The sequence below is a fragment of the Pleurodeles waltl genome, chromosome 2_2 (assembly GCF_031143425.1).
Source record: "Pleurodeles waltl isolate 20211129_DDA chromosome 2_2, aPleWal1.hap1.20221129, whole genome shotgun sequence".
Lineage (NCBI taxonomy): Eukaryota > Metazoa > Chordata > Amphibia > Caudata > Salamandridae > Pleurodeles > Pleurodeles waltl.
In genome coordinates, this window is record NC_090439.1 from 1192951802 (window position 1) to 1192963830 (window position 12029).

General features: G+C 48.3%; 1 protein-coding gene across 1 annotated transcript in view; it reads right to left on the reverse strand.

The window, feature by feature from the left end:
* LOC138275227 (verrucotoxin subunit beta-like) overlaps window positions 1-12029 on the reverse strand; it is a 426431-nt gene that overhangs the window by 192743 nt on the left and 221659 nt on the right. The gene's annotated exons all lie outside the window — the stretch shown is intronic.

Below are 12029 nucleotides of genomic sequence, written 5' to 3' on the forward strand. Positions count from 1 at the left end.
TCTTTCTTCAGGAAAACACTTCTGCACAACTCTACACGACGTGGGACATCCATCCTCCAAAGGGAAAGTTTCTAGCCCTTGTCGTTCTTGCAGAATCCTCAGCTTCTACTTGGACTTTTTTCTCACTTTTTCTATCTCTTAAACACTTTCTAAAATGTCTGGCACAGGCCAAACTGTTGATCTGTCCAAACTTGCTTATGATCACGTTAGCTGGAAAGGAGCAAGGAGTCTCTGCATAGAAAGAGGTTTAAGTGTAGGGAAGAATCCCTCTAGAGAACTGTTGGTTAATATGCTTGTTGAACAGGATAAGGCCAGAGGTGGCACTTCTGTTGAGAAATTAGCTGATGGTTCACAATCTGACCCTGGGGCACCCCTAGCAAAAGATTTACAAGGGAAACTTCCTATCCTGCCCATTAGCAGACCACCTAGCATAGCTGGCACTGATGTAGAGTCACATCATACTGATAGTGTTGTCTCACATCACAGTAAGAGTATTCATTCTCATCATAGTAGAAGTGCTGTTTCTGTTAGCCAGGTTGTTAGGGTGCCATCTGTTAGGGACAGGTCTCCTTCTGTTCATTCTCACCATACGTCTGTTTCAAGGCATGTCCCACCCACCCACCCTGATGACAGAGTGTTAGAAAGGGAGCTCAGTAGATTGAGAGTGGAAGAATCCAGGCTGAAGCTCAAGAAGCAACAGCTGGATTTAGATAGGCAGTCTTTAGAAATAGAAAGAGAAAGACAGAAAATTGGGTTTGAAACCCATGGTGGCAGCAGCAGTATTCCCCATAGTCATCCTGCAAGAGAGCATGATTCAAGGAATCTGCACAAGATAGTTTCCCCTTATAAGGAGGGGGATGACATTAACAAGTGGTTTGCTGCACTTGAGAGGGCCTGTGTTGTACAGGGTGTCCCTCAAAGGCAGTGAGCTGCTATCCTATGGCTATCATTTAGTGGAAAGGGTAGGGATAGGCTCCTTACTGTGAAAGAAAGTGATGCCAATAATTTTGCAGTTCTTAAGAATGCACTCCTTGATGGTCATGGCTTAACCACTGAATAGTACAGGATGAAGTTCAGAGAGACCAAAAAGGAGTCTTCACAAGACTGGGTAGACTTTGTTGACCATTCAGTGAAGGCCTTGGAGGGGTGGTTACATGGCAGTAAAGTTACTGATTATGAAAGCCTGTATAACTTAATCCTGAGAGAGCATATTCTTAATAATTGTGTGTCTGATTTGTTGCACCAGTACCTAGTAGACTCTGATCTGACCTCTCCCCAAGAATTGTGAAAGAAGGCAGACAAATGGGTCAGAACAAGGGTGAACAGAAACGTTCATACAGGGGGTGACAAAGATGGCAAGAAGAAGGATGGTAAGTCTTCTGACAAGGGTGGGGACAAATCTAAAAATGAGTCTTCATCAGTGTGAGAAAGTAGCCTCTTTCTAGCCTTGTTACCCCCACTTTTGGCCTGTTTGTGAGTGTAGGTCAGGGTGTTTTCACTGTCTCACTGGGATCCTGCTAGCCAGGGCCCAGTGCTCATAGTGAAAACCCTATGTTTTCAGTATGTTTGTTATGTGTCACTGGGACCCTGCTAGTCAGGACCCCAGTGCTCATAAGTTTGTGAACTATAGGTATGTGTTCCCTGTGTGATGCCTAACTGTCTCACTGAGGCTCTGCTAATCAGAACCTCAGTGGTTATGCTCTCTCATTTCTTTCAAATTGTCACTAACAGGCTAGTGACCAATTTTACCAATTTACATTGGCTTACTGGAACACCCTTATAATTCCCTAGTATATGGTACTGAGGTACCCAGGGTATTGGGGTTCCAGGAGATCCCTATGGGCTGCAGCATTTCTTTTGCCACCCATAGGGAGCTCTGACAATTCTTACACAGGCCTGCCACTGCAGCCTGAGTGAAATAACGTCCACGTTATTTCACAGCCATTTTACACTGCACTGAAGTAACTTATAAGTCACCTATATGTCTAACCTTTACCTGGTAAAGGTTAGGTGCAAAGTTACTTAGTGTGAGGGCACCCTGGCACTAGCCAAGGTGCCCCCACATTGTTCAGGGCCAATTCCCCGGACTTTGTGAGTGCGGGGACACCATTACACGAGTGCACTACATATAGGTCACTACCTATATGTAGCTTCACAATGGTAACTCCGAATATGGCCATGTAACATTTCTATGATCATGGAATTGCCCCCTCTATGCCATCCTGGCATAGTTGGCACAATCCCATGATCCCAGTGGTCTGTAGCACATACCCTGGTACTGCCAAACTGCCTTTCCTGGGGTTTCACTGCAGCTGCTGCTGCTGCCAACCCCTCAGACAGGTTTCTACCCTCCTGGGGTCAAGCCAGGCTTGTTCCAGGATGGCAGAACAAAGGACTTCCTCTGAGAGAGGGTGTTACACCCTCTCCCTTTGGAAAATGGTGTGAAGGCAGGGGAGGAGTAGCCTCCCCCAGCCTCTGGAAATGCTTTCATGGGCACATTTGGTGCCCATTTCTGCATAAGCCAGTCTACACCGGTTCAGGGACCCCTTAGCCCTGCTCTGGTGCGAAACTGGACAAAGGAAAGGGGAGTGACCACTCCCCTGACCTGCACCTCCCCTGGGAGGTGTCCAGAGCTCCTCCAGTGTGCTCCAGACCTCTGCCATCTTGGAAACAGAGGTGCTGCTGGCACACTGGACTGCTCTGAGTGGCCAGTGCCACCAGGTGACGTCAGAGACTCCTTCTGATAGGCTCCTTCAGGTGTTGCTAGCCTATCCCCTATCCTAGGTAGCCAAACCCTCTTTTCTGGCTATTTAGGTTCTCTGTCTCTGGGGAAACTTTAGATAACGAATGCAAGAGCTCATCCGAGTTCCTCTGCATCTCTCTCTTCACCTTCTGCCAAAGAATCGACTGCTGACCGCGCTGGAAGACTGCAAAACTGCAACAAAGTAGCTAAGACGACTACTGCAACTCTGTAACGCTGATCCTGCCGCCTTCTCGACTGTTTTCCTGGTGGTGCATGCTGTGGGGGTAGTCTGCCTCCTCTCTGCACTAGAAGCTCCGAAGAAATCTTCCGTGGGTCGACGGAATCTTCCCCCTGCAACCGCAGGCACCAAAGAACTGCATTACCGGTCCCTTGGGTCTCCTCTCAGCACGACGAGCGAGGTCCCTCGAATCCAGCAACTGTGTCCAAGTGACCCCCACAGTCCAGTGACTCTTCAGTCCAAGTTGGTTGGAGGTAAGTCCTTGCCTCCCCACGCCAGACTGCATTGCTGAGAACCGCGACTTTTGCAGCTACTCCGGCCTCTGTGCACTTCCGGCGGAAATCCTTTGTGCACAGCCAAGCCTGGGTCCACGGCACTCTAACCTGCATCGCACGACTTTCAAGGTTGGTCTCCGGCGACGTGGGGCTCCTTTGTGCAACTTCGGGTGAGCACCGTTTCACGCATCCTCGTAGTGCCTGTTTCTGGCACTTCTCCGGGTGCTACTTGCTGCTGAGAGGGTTCCTTGTCTTGCTCAACGTCCCCTCTGTCTCCTGACGCAATTTGCGACATCCTGGTCCCTCCTCGGCCACAGCAGCGTCCAAAAACACTAACTGCACGATTTGCAGCTAGCAAGGCTTGTTGGCGGTCTTTCGGCGGGAAAACACTTCTGCACGACTCTCCACGGTGTAGGAAAGTACCATCTTGCCTGGCATGTTACCCCCATTTTTCACTGTATATATGTCGTTTTAGTTGTATGTGTCACTGGGACCCTGTTCTCCACGGCCCCAGTGCTCATAAGTGTGCCTGAATGTGTTACCTGTGTAGTGACTAACTGTCTCACTGAGGCTCTGCTAATCAGAACCTCAGTGGTTATGCTCTCTCATTTCTTTCAAATTGTCACTGACAGGCTAGTGACCAATTTTACCAATTTACATTGGCTTACTGGAACACCCTTATAATTCCCTTGTATAGGGTACTGAGAAAACCAGGGTATTGGGGTTCCAGGCGATCCCTATGGGCTGCAGCATTTCTTTTGCCACCCATAGGGAGCTCTGACAATTCTTACACAGGCCTGCCACTGCAGCCTGAGTGAAATAACGTCCACGTTATTTCACAGCCATTTTACACTGCACTTAAGTAACTTATAAGTCACCTATATGTCTAACCTTTACCTGGTAAAGGTTAGGTGCAAAGTTACTTAGTGTGAGGGCACCCTGGCACTAGCCAAGGTGCCCCCACATTGTTCAGTGCCAATTCCCCGGACTTTGTGAGTGCGGGGACACCATTACACGCGTGCACTACATATAGGTCACTACCTATATGTAGCTTCACAATGGTAACTCTGAATATGGCCATGTAACATGTCTATGATCACGGAATTGCCCCCTCTATGTCATCCTGGCATAGTTGGCACAATCCCATGATCCCAGTGGTCTGTAGCACAGACCCTGGTACTGCCAAACTGCCCTTCCTGGGGTTTCACTGCAGCTGCTGCTGCTGCCAACCCCTCAGACAGGCATCTGCCCTCCTGGGTCCAGCCAGGCCTGGCCCAGGATGGCAGAACAAAGGACTTCCTCTGAGAGAGGGTGTTACACCCTCTCCCTTTGGAAAATGTTGTGAAAGCAGGGGAGGAGTAGCCTCCCCCAGCCTCTGGAAATGCTTTCTTGGGCACAGATGTGCCCAATTCTGTATAAGCCAGTCTACACCGGTTCAGGGGACCCCTTAGCCCTGCTCTGGCGCGAAACTGGACAAAGGAAAGGGGAGTGACTACTCCCCTGACCTGCACCTCCCCTGGGAGGTGTCCAGAGCTCCTCCAGTGTGCTCCAGACCTCTGCCATCTTTGAAACAGAGGTGCTGCTGGCACACTGGACTGCTCTGAGTGGCCAGTGCCACCAGGTGACGTCAGAGACTCCTTCTGATAGGCTCCTTCAGGTGTTAGTAGCCTATCCTCTCTCCTAAGTAGCCAAACCCTCTTTTCTGGCTATTTAGGGTCTCTGTCTCTGGGGAAACTTTAGATAACGAATGCAAGAGCTCAGCCGAGTTCCTCTGCATCTCTCTCTTCACCTTCTGCCAAGGAATCGACTGCTGACCGCGCTGGAAGCCTGCAAACCTGCAACATAGTAGCAAAGACGACTACTGCAACTCTGTAACGCTGATCCTGCCGCCTTCTCGACTGTTTTCCTGGTGGTGCATGCTGTGGGGGTAGTCTGCCTCCTCTCTGCACTAGAAGCTCCGAAGAAATCTCCCGTGGGTCGACGGAATTTTCCCACTGCAACCGCAGGCACCAAAAAGCTGCCTTACCGGTCCCTTGGGTCTCCTCTAAGCACGACGAGCGAGGTCCCTCGAATCCAGCAACTCTGTCCAAGTGACCCCCACAGTCCAGTGACTCTTCAGTCCAAGTTTGGTGGAGGTAAGTCCTTGCCTCACCTCGCTAGACTGCATTGCTGGTAACCGCGACTTTTGCAGCTGCTCCGGCCTCCGTGCACTTCCGGCGGAAATCCTTTGTGCACAGTCCAGCCTGGGTCCACGGCACTCTAACCTGCATTGCACGACCTCCTAAGTTGTTCTCCGGCGACGTGGGACTTCTTTGTGCGACTTCGGGTGAGCACCTTTTCACGCATCCTCGTAGTGCCTGTTTCTGGCACTTCTCCGGGTGCTACCTGCTTCTAAGAGGGCTCCTTGTCTTGCACGACGTCCCCTCTACCTTCTGGTCCAATTTGCGACCTCCTGGTCCCTCCTGGGCCACAGCAGCGTCCAAAAACGCTAACCACACAATTTGCAGCTAGCAAGGCTTGTTGGCGTTCTTTCGGCGGGAAAACACTTCTGACCGACTCTTCAAGGCGAGACGGATCCATCCTCCAAAGGGGAAGTCTTTAACCCTTTGAGGTCCTGCAGAAACCGCAGCTTCTTCTGTCCAGTAGAAGCTTCTGTGCACCCGCAGCTGGCATTTCCTGGGCATCTGCCCATCTCCGACTTGCTTGTGACTTTTGGACTTGGTCCCCTTATTCCACAGGTACCCCAGATTGGAAATCCAGTGTTGTTGCATTGTTGGTTTGTGTCTTTCCTGCATTATTCCTCTAACACGACTTCTTTGTCCTTAGGGGAACTTTAGTGCACTTTGCACTCACTTTTCAGGGTCTTGGGGAGGGTTATTTTTCTAACTCTCACTATTTTCTAATAGTCCCAGCGACCCTCTACAAGGTCACATAGGTTTGGGGTCCATTCGTGGTTCGCATTCCACTTTTGGAGTATATGGTTTGTGTTGCCCCTATCCCTATGTTTCCCCATTGCATCCTATTGTAACTATACATTGTTTGCACTGTTTTCTAAGACTATACTGCATATTTTTGCTATTGTGTATATATATCTTGTGTATATTTCCTATCCTCTCACTGAGGGTACACTCTAAGATACTTTGGCATATTGTCATAAAAATAAAGTACCTTTATTTTTAGTATAACTGTGTATTGTGTTTTCTTATGATATTGTGCATATGACACTAAGTGGTACTGTAGTAGCTTCACACGTCTCCTAGTTCAGCCTAAGCTGCTCTGCTAAGCTACCATTATCTATCAGCCTAAGCTGCTAGACACCCTATACACTAATAAGGGATAACTGGGCCTGGTGCAAGGTGCAAGTACCCCTTGGTACTCACTACAAGCCAGTCCAGCCTCCTACACACGGCGTGAGGGATCCGTCATCCAAAGGGGAAGTCTCTAGCCCTTGTCATTCCTGCAGAAACCTAAGCTTCTACTGTCCAGTAGCAGCTTCTTTGCACCCACAGCTGGCATTTCCTGGGCATCTGCCCATATCCGACTTGCTTGTGACTTTTGGACTCTGTCCCCTTGTTCCACAGGTACCCTCGACTGGAAATCCATCGTTGTTGCATTGCTGGTTTGTGTCTTTCCTGCAGAATTCCCCTATCACGACTTCTATGTCCTTTGGGGAACTTTAGTGCACTTTGCAATCACTTTTCAGGGTCTTGGGGTGGGCTATTTTTCGAACCCTTACTATTTTCTAATAGTCCCAGCAACCCTCTACAAGTTCACATAGGTTTGGGGTCCATTCGTGGTTCGCATTCCACTTTTGGAGTATATGGTTTGTGTTGCCCCTATCCCTATGTGTCCCCATTGCATCCTATAGTAACTATACATTGTTTGCACTGTTTTCTAAGACTATACTGCATATTTTTGGTATTGTGTACATATATCTTGTGTATATTTCCTATCCTCTCACTGAGGGTACACTCTGAGATACTTTGGCATATTGTCATAAAAATAAAGTACCTTTATTTTTAGTATAACTGTGTATTGTGTTTTCTTATGATATTGTGCAAGTGACACTAGTGTTACTGTATGAGCTTCACTCGTCTCCTAGTTCAGCCTAAGCTGCTCTGCTAAGCTACCATTATCTATCAGCCTATGCTGCTAGACACCCTATACACTAATAAGGGATAACTGGGCCTGGTGCAAGGTGCAAGTACCCCTTGGTACTCACTACAAGCCAGTCCAGCCTCCTACAATCAGGCCCACAAAAACACTCTGGTGGGGGGGGTGGTGGGCCCAAATCCTCTTCAAATCAAAACAAAGAAAAGAAACCATGGTGCTATTTATGTAAAATAAAAGGCCATTGGACAACAGATCCCAGTTGTCCAAAGAAAAGCACCAAGCCTCCTACCACTACAACCCCTACTGCTACACCTAGTGTCCCTACTAATAGCAGTGGTGGTGGGAGCAAACCTACTAATAGCCAATCCAAGGGAGTAGCTGGGCTCACTATTGGTAACTTAGTTGGGGTTGGTCTGATTAGGGAGACCACAGAGGCTGTGTTAGTCTCTGAGGGGGCTATTGATTTAGCCACCTTGGTTGCTTGTCCCCTTAACATGGATAAGTACAAGCAACTACCCCTAATAAATGGTGTTGAGGTTCAGGCCTGCAGGGACACAGGTGCCAGTGTTACAATGGTAATAGAGAAACTGGTCCACCCTGAACAACACCTACTTGGCCACCAGCACCAAGTAACCGATGCTCATAAGAACACCCTTAGCCACCCCATGGCTGTTGTGAATCTCAACTGGGGGGGGGGGGGGGGTTTACTGGCCCAAAGAAAGTTGTGGTTGCCTCAGATTTACCTGTAGACTGTCTATTAGGGAATGATTTAGAGACATCAGCTTGGGAAGAAGTGGAGTTGGAGGCTCATGCAGCAATGTTGGGCATTCCAGGGCATATTTTTGCTTTGACCAGGGCTCAGGCCAAAAAGCAAAAGGGACAGGGTGACTTGGATCCTGGAAGAATGGACCAAGTGCTCCCTAAAGCTAGGGGTAGCAAAGGAAAATCAGTACCTACTATCCCTCCCTCTACAGTGGATTCAACTTCTGAGGAAGAAGAATTCCCACCCTGTGCAGAACCTACACCAGAGGAGCTGAAAGCAGACACTGCTGAGCTTTTGGGTGAAGGGGGGCCTGCTAGGGAGGAGCTGAGTGTGGCACAGCAGACCTGTCCCACACTAGAGGGTCTAAGACAGCAAGCTGTCAAACAAGCAAATGGGGATGTCAGTGACTCTCACAGAGTTTACTGGGAGGACAACCTCTTGTACACTGAAGCAAGGTATCCAAAACCTGAAGCTGCCAGGAGATTAGTGATTCCTCAGGAGTACAGAAAGTTCCTCCTAACTCTAGCCCACGACATTCCCTTAGCTGGACATTTTTGGCAAATGAAAACTTGGGACAGGCTTGTTCCCCTGTTTCATTGGCCTAGAATGTCAGAGGACACAAAGGAATTTTGAAAGTCCTGTGAAACCTGTCAAGCCAGTGGCAAGACAGGTGGCACCCCAAAGGCACCCCTTATTCCACTGCCTGTGGTTGGGGTTCCCTTTGAAAGGGTAGGGGTTGACATAGTTGGCCCCCTTGACCCTCCTACTGCTTCATGCAATAGGTTTATCTTGGTGGTAGTGGACCATGCCACCAGATATCCTGAAGCAATTCCTCTTAGGACCACTACAGCCCCTGCAGTGGCAAAGGCCCTCCTGGGAATCTTTTCCAGGGTGGGCTTCCCAAAAGAGGTGGTATCAGACAGAGGAAGCAATTTCATGTCTGCTTACTTAAAGGCCATGTGGAAGGAGTGTGGTGTTACATACAAGTTCACTACACCCTATCACCCACAAACAAATGGACTGGTGGAGAGATTTAACAAAACTCTCAAAGGCATGATTATGGGACTCCCTGAAAAACTCCACAGGAGATGGGATATCCTGTTACCTTGCCTCATTTTTACTTACAGGGAGGTACCCCAGAAAGGAGTGGGCTTCAGCCCCTTTGAACTCATATTTGGACACCCTGTGAGAGGTCCTCTAACACTTGTTAAGGAGGGTTGGGAACAACCTTTAAAAGCTCCAAAGCAAGACATAGTGGACTATGTACTTGGCCTAAGATCTAGGATGGCTGAGTACATGAAAAAGGCCAGTAAAAACCTTCAGGCCAGCCAGGAGCTCCAGAAGCAATGGCATGACCAGAAGGCTGTTTTGGTTCAGTACCAACCAGGACAGAAAGTGTGGGTCTTGGAGCCTGTGGCCCCAAGAGCACTCCAAGATAAATGGAGTGGACCCCACACAATTGTTGAAAAGAAGGGTGAAGTCACCTACTTAATTGACTTTGGCACTGCCAGGAGTCCCCTTAGGTTGCTCCATGTCAATCGCCTGAAACCCTACTATGACAGGGCTGATCTCACCCTGCTCATGGCAACTGATGAGGGACAGGAAGAAGAGAGTGACCCTCTCCCTGATCTCTTCTCTTCCACAGAACAAGATGCTCTAGTGGAAGGTGTAGTACTAGCAGATTGTCTTACTGCTGAGCAAAAAGACCACTGCATAAATCTCCTGGGTCAGTTTTCTGAACTCTTCTCTACTGTGCCAGGTACCACTTCTTGGTGTGAGCACACTATTGATACTGGAGACAGCTTGCCTGTCAAAAGTAAGATCTATAGGCAGCCTGATCATGTCAGAGACTGCATAAAGCAAGAGGTGCAGAAAATGCTTGAACTGGGAGTGGTTGAGCACTCTGAAAGTCCATGGGCCTCTCCTGTGGTACTTGTACCAAAACCTCATTCCAAGGATGGAAAGAAGGAAATGCGGTTTTGTGTTGACTACAGAGGTCTCAACCAGGTAACCAAAAATGATGCTCACCCTATACCCAGGGCAGATGAGCTAATAGATACACTGGCATCTGCCAAGTATCTGAGCACTTTTGATTTGACTGCAGGGTATTGGCAGATCAAGTTATCAGAAGATGGAAAAGCAAAAACAGCATTTTCAACCATTGGAGGCCATTACCAATTCACAGTAATGCCTTTTGGATTGAAAAATGCACCTGCCACTTTTTAAAGGTTGGTGAATACAGTCCTGCAAGGGCTGGAAGCTTTTAGTGCAGCATATCTGGACGATATAGCTGTCTTTAGCTCCAGCTGGGATGATCACCTGGTCCACCTATCGAAAGTTTTGGAGGCCCTGCAAAAGGCAGGCCTCACTATCAAGGTTTCAAAGTGCCAGATAGGGCAGGGGAAGGTTGTTTATCTGGGACACCTGGTAGGTGGAGAACAGATTGCACCACTTCAGGGGAAAATCCAAACTATTATAGATTGGGTTCCCCCTACAACTCAGACTCAGGTGAGAGCCTTTTTAGGCCTCAATGGGTACTACAGGAGGTTCATAAAGAACTATGGCTCCATTGCAGCCCCTCTTAATTACCTCACATCCCAAAAAATGCCTAAAAAGGTATTATGGACAGCAAACTGTCAGAAAGCTTTTGAAGAGCTGAAGCAGGCACTGCACTGCACCTGTCTTGAAAAGCCCCTGTTACTCCAAAACATTCTATGTCCAAACTGATGCATCTGAATTAGGGGTAGGGGCAGTCTTATCACAACTTAATTCTGAGGGCCAGGATCAACCAGTTGCTTTTATCAGCAAGAGGTTGACCCCTAGAGAAAAGTGTTGGTCTGCCATAGAGAGAGAGGCCTTAGCTGTGGTCTGGGCACTGAAGAAGTTGAGGCCATACCTGTTTGGCACTCACTTCATTGTTCAGACAGACCACAAACCTCTACTTTGGCTAAAACAAATGAAAGGTGAAAACCCTAAATTGTTGAGGTGGTCCATATCTTTACAGGGAATGGACTATACAGTGGAACATAGACCTGGGAGTACCCACTCCAGTACAGATGGACTCTCCAGATATTTCCACTTAGACAATGAAGACCCATCAGGTAATGACTAGTCTTATTGTCCTTTGTTTGGGGGGGGGGGGATTTTGTAGGAAAGTACCATCTTGCCTGGCATGTTACCCCCATATTTCACTGTATTTATGTTGTTTTAGTTGTATGTGTCACTGGGACCCTGCCAGCCAGGGCCCCAGTGCTCATAAGTGTGCCCTGTATGTGTTACCTGTGTTATGACTAACTGTCTCACTGAGGCTCTGCTATCCAGAACCTCAGTGGTTATGCTCTCTCATTTCTTTCCAAATTGTCACTAACAGGCTAGTGACCAATTTCACCAATTTACATTGGCATACTGGAACACCCTTATAATTCCCTAGTATATGGTACTGAGGTACCCAGGGTATTGGGGTTCCAGGAGATCCCTATGGGCTGCAGCATTTCTTTTGCCACCCATAGGGAGCTCTGACAATTCTTACACAGGCCTGCCACTGCAGCCTGAGTGAAATAATGCACACATTATTTCACAGCCATTTTCACTGCACTTAAGTAACTTATAAGTCACCTATATGTCTAACCTTTACTTAGTAAAGGTTGAGTGCTAAGTTACTTAGTGTGTGGGCACCCTGGCACTAGCCAAGGTGCTCCCACATCGTTCAGGGCAAATTCCCCGGACTTTGTAAGTGCGGGGACACCATTACACGCGTGCACTACACATAGGTCACTACCTATGTGTAGCTTCACAATGGTAACTCCGAATATGGCCATGTAACATGTCTAAGCTCATGGAATTGCCCCCGCTATGCCATCCTGGCATTGTTGGCACAATCCCATGATCCCACGGGTC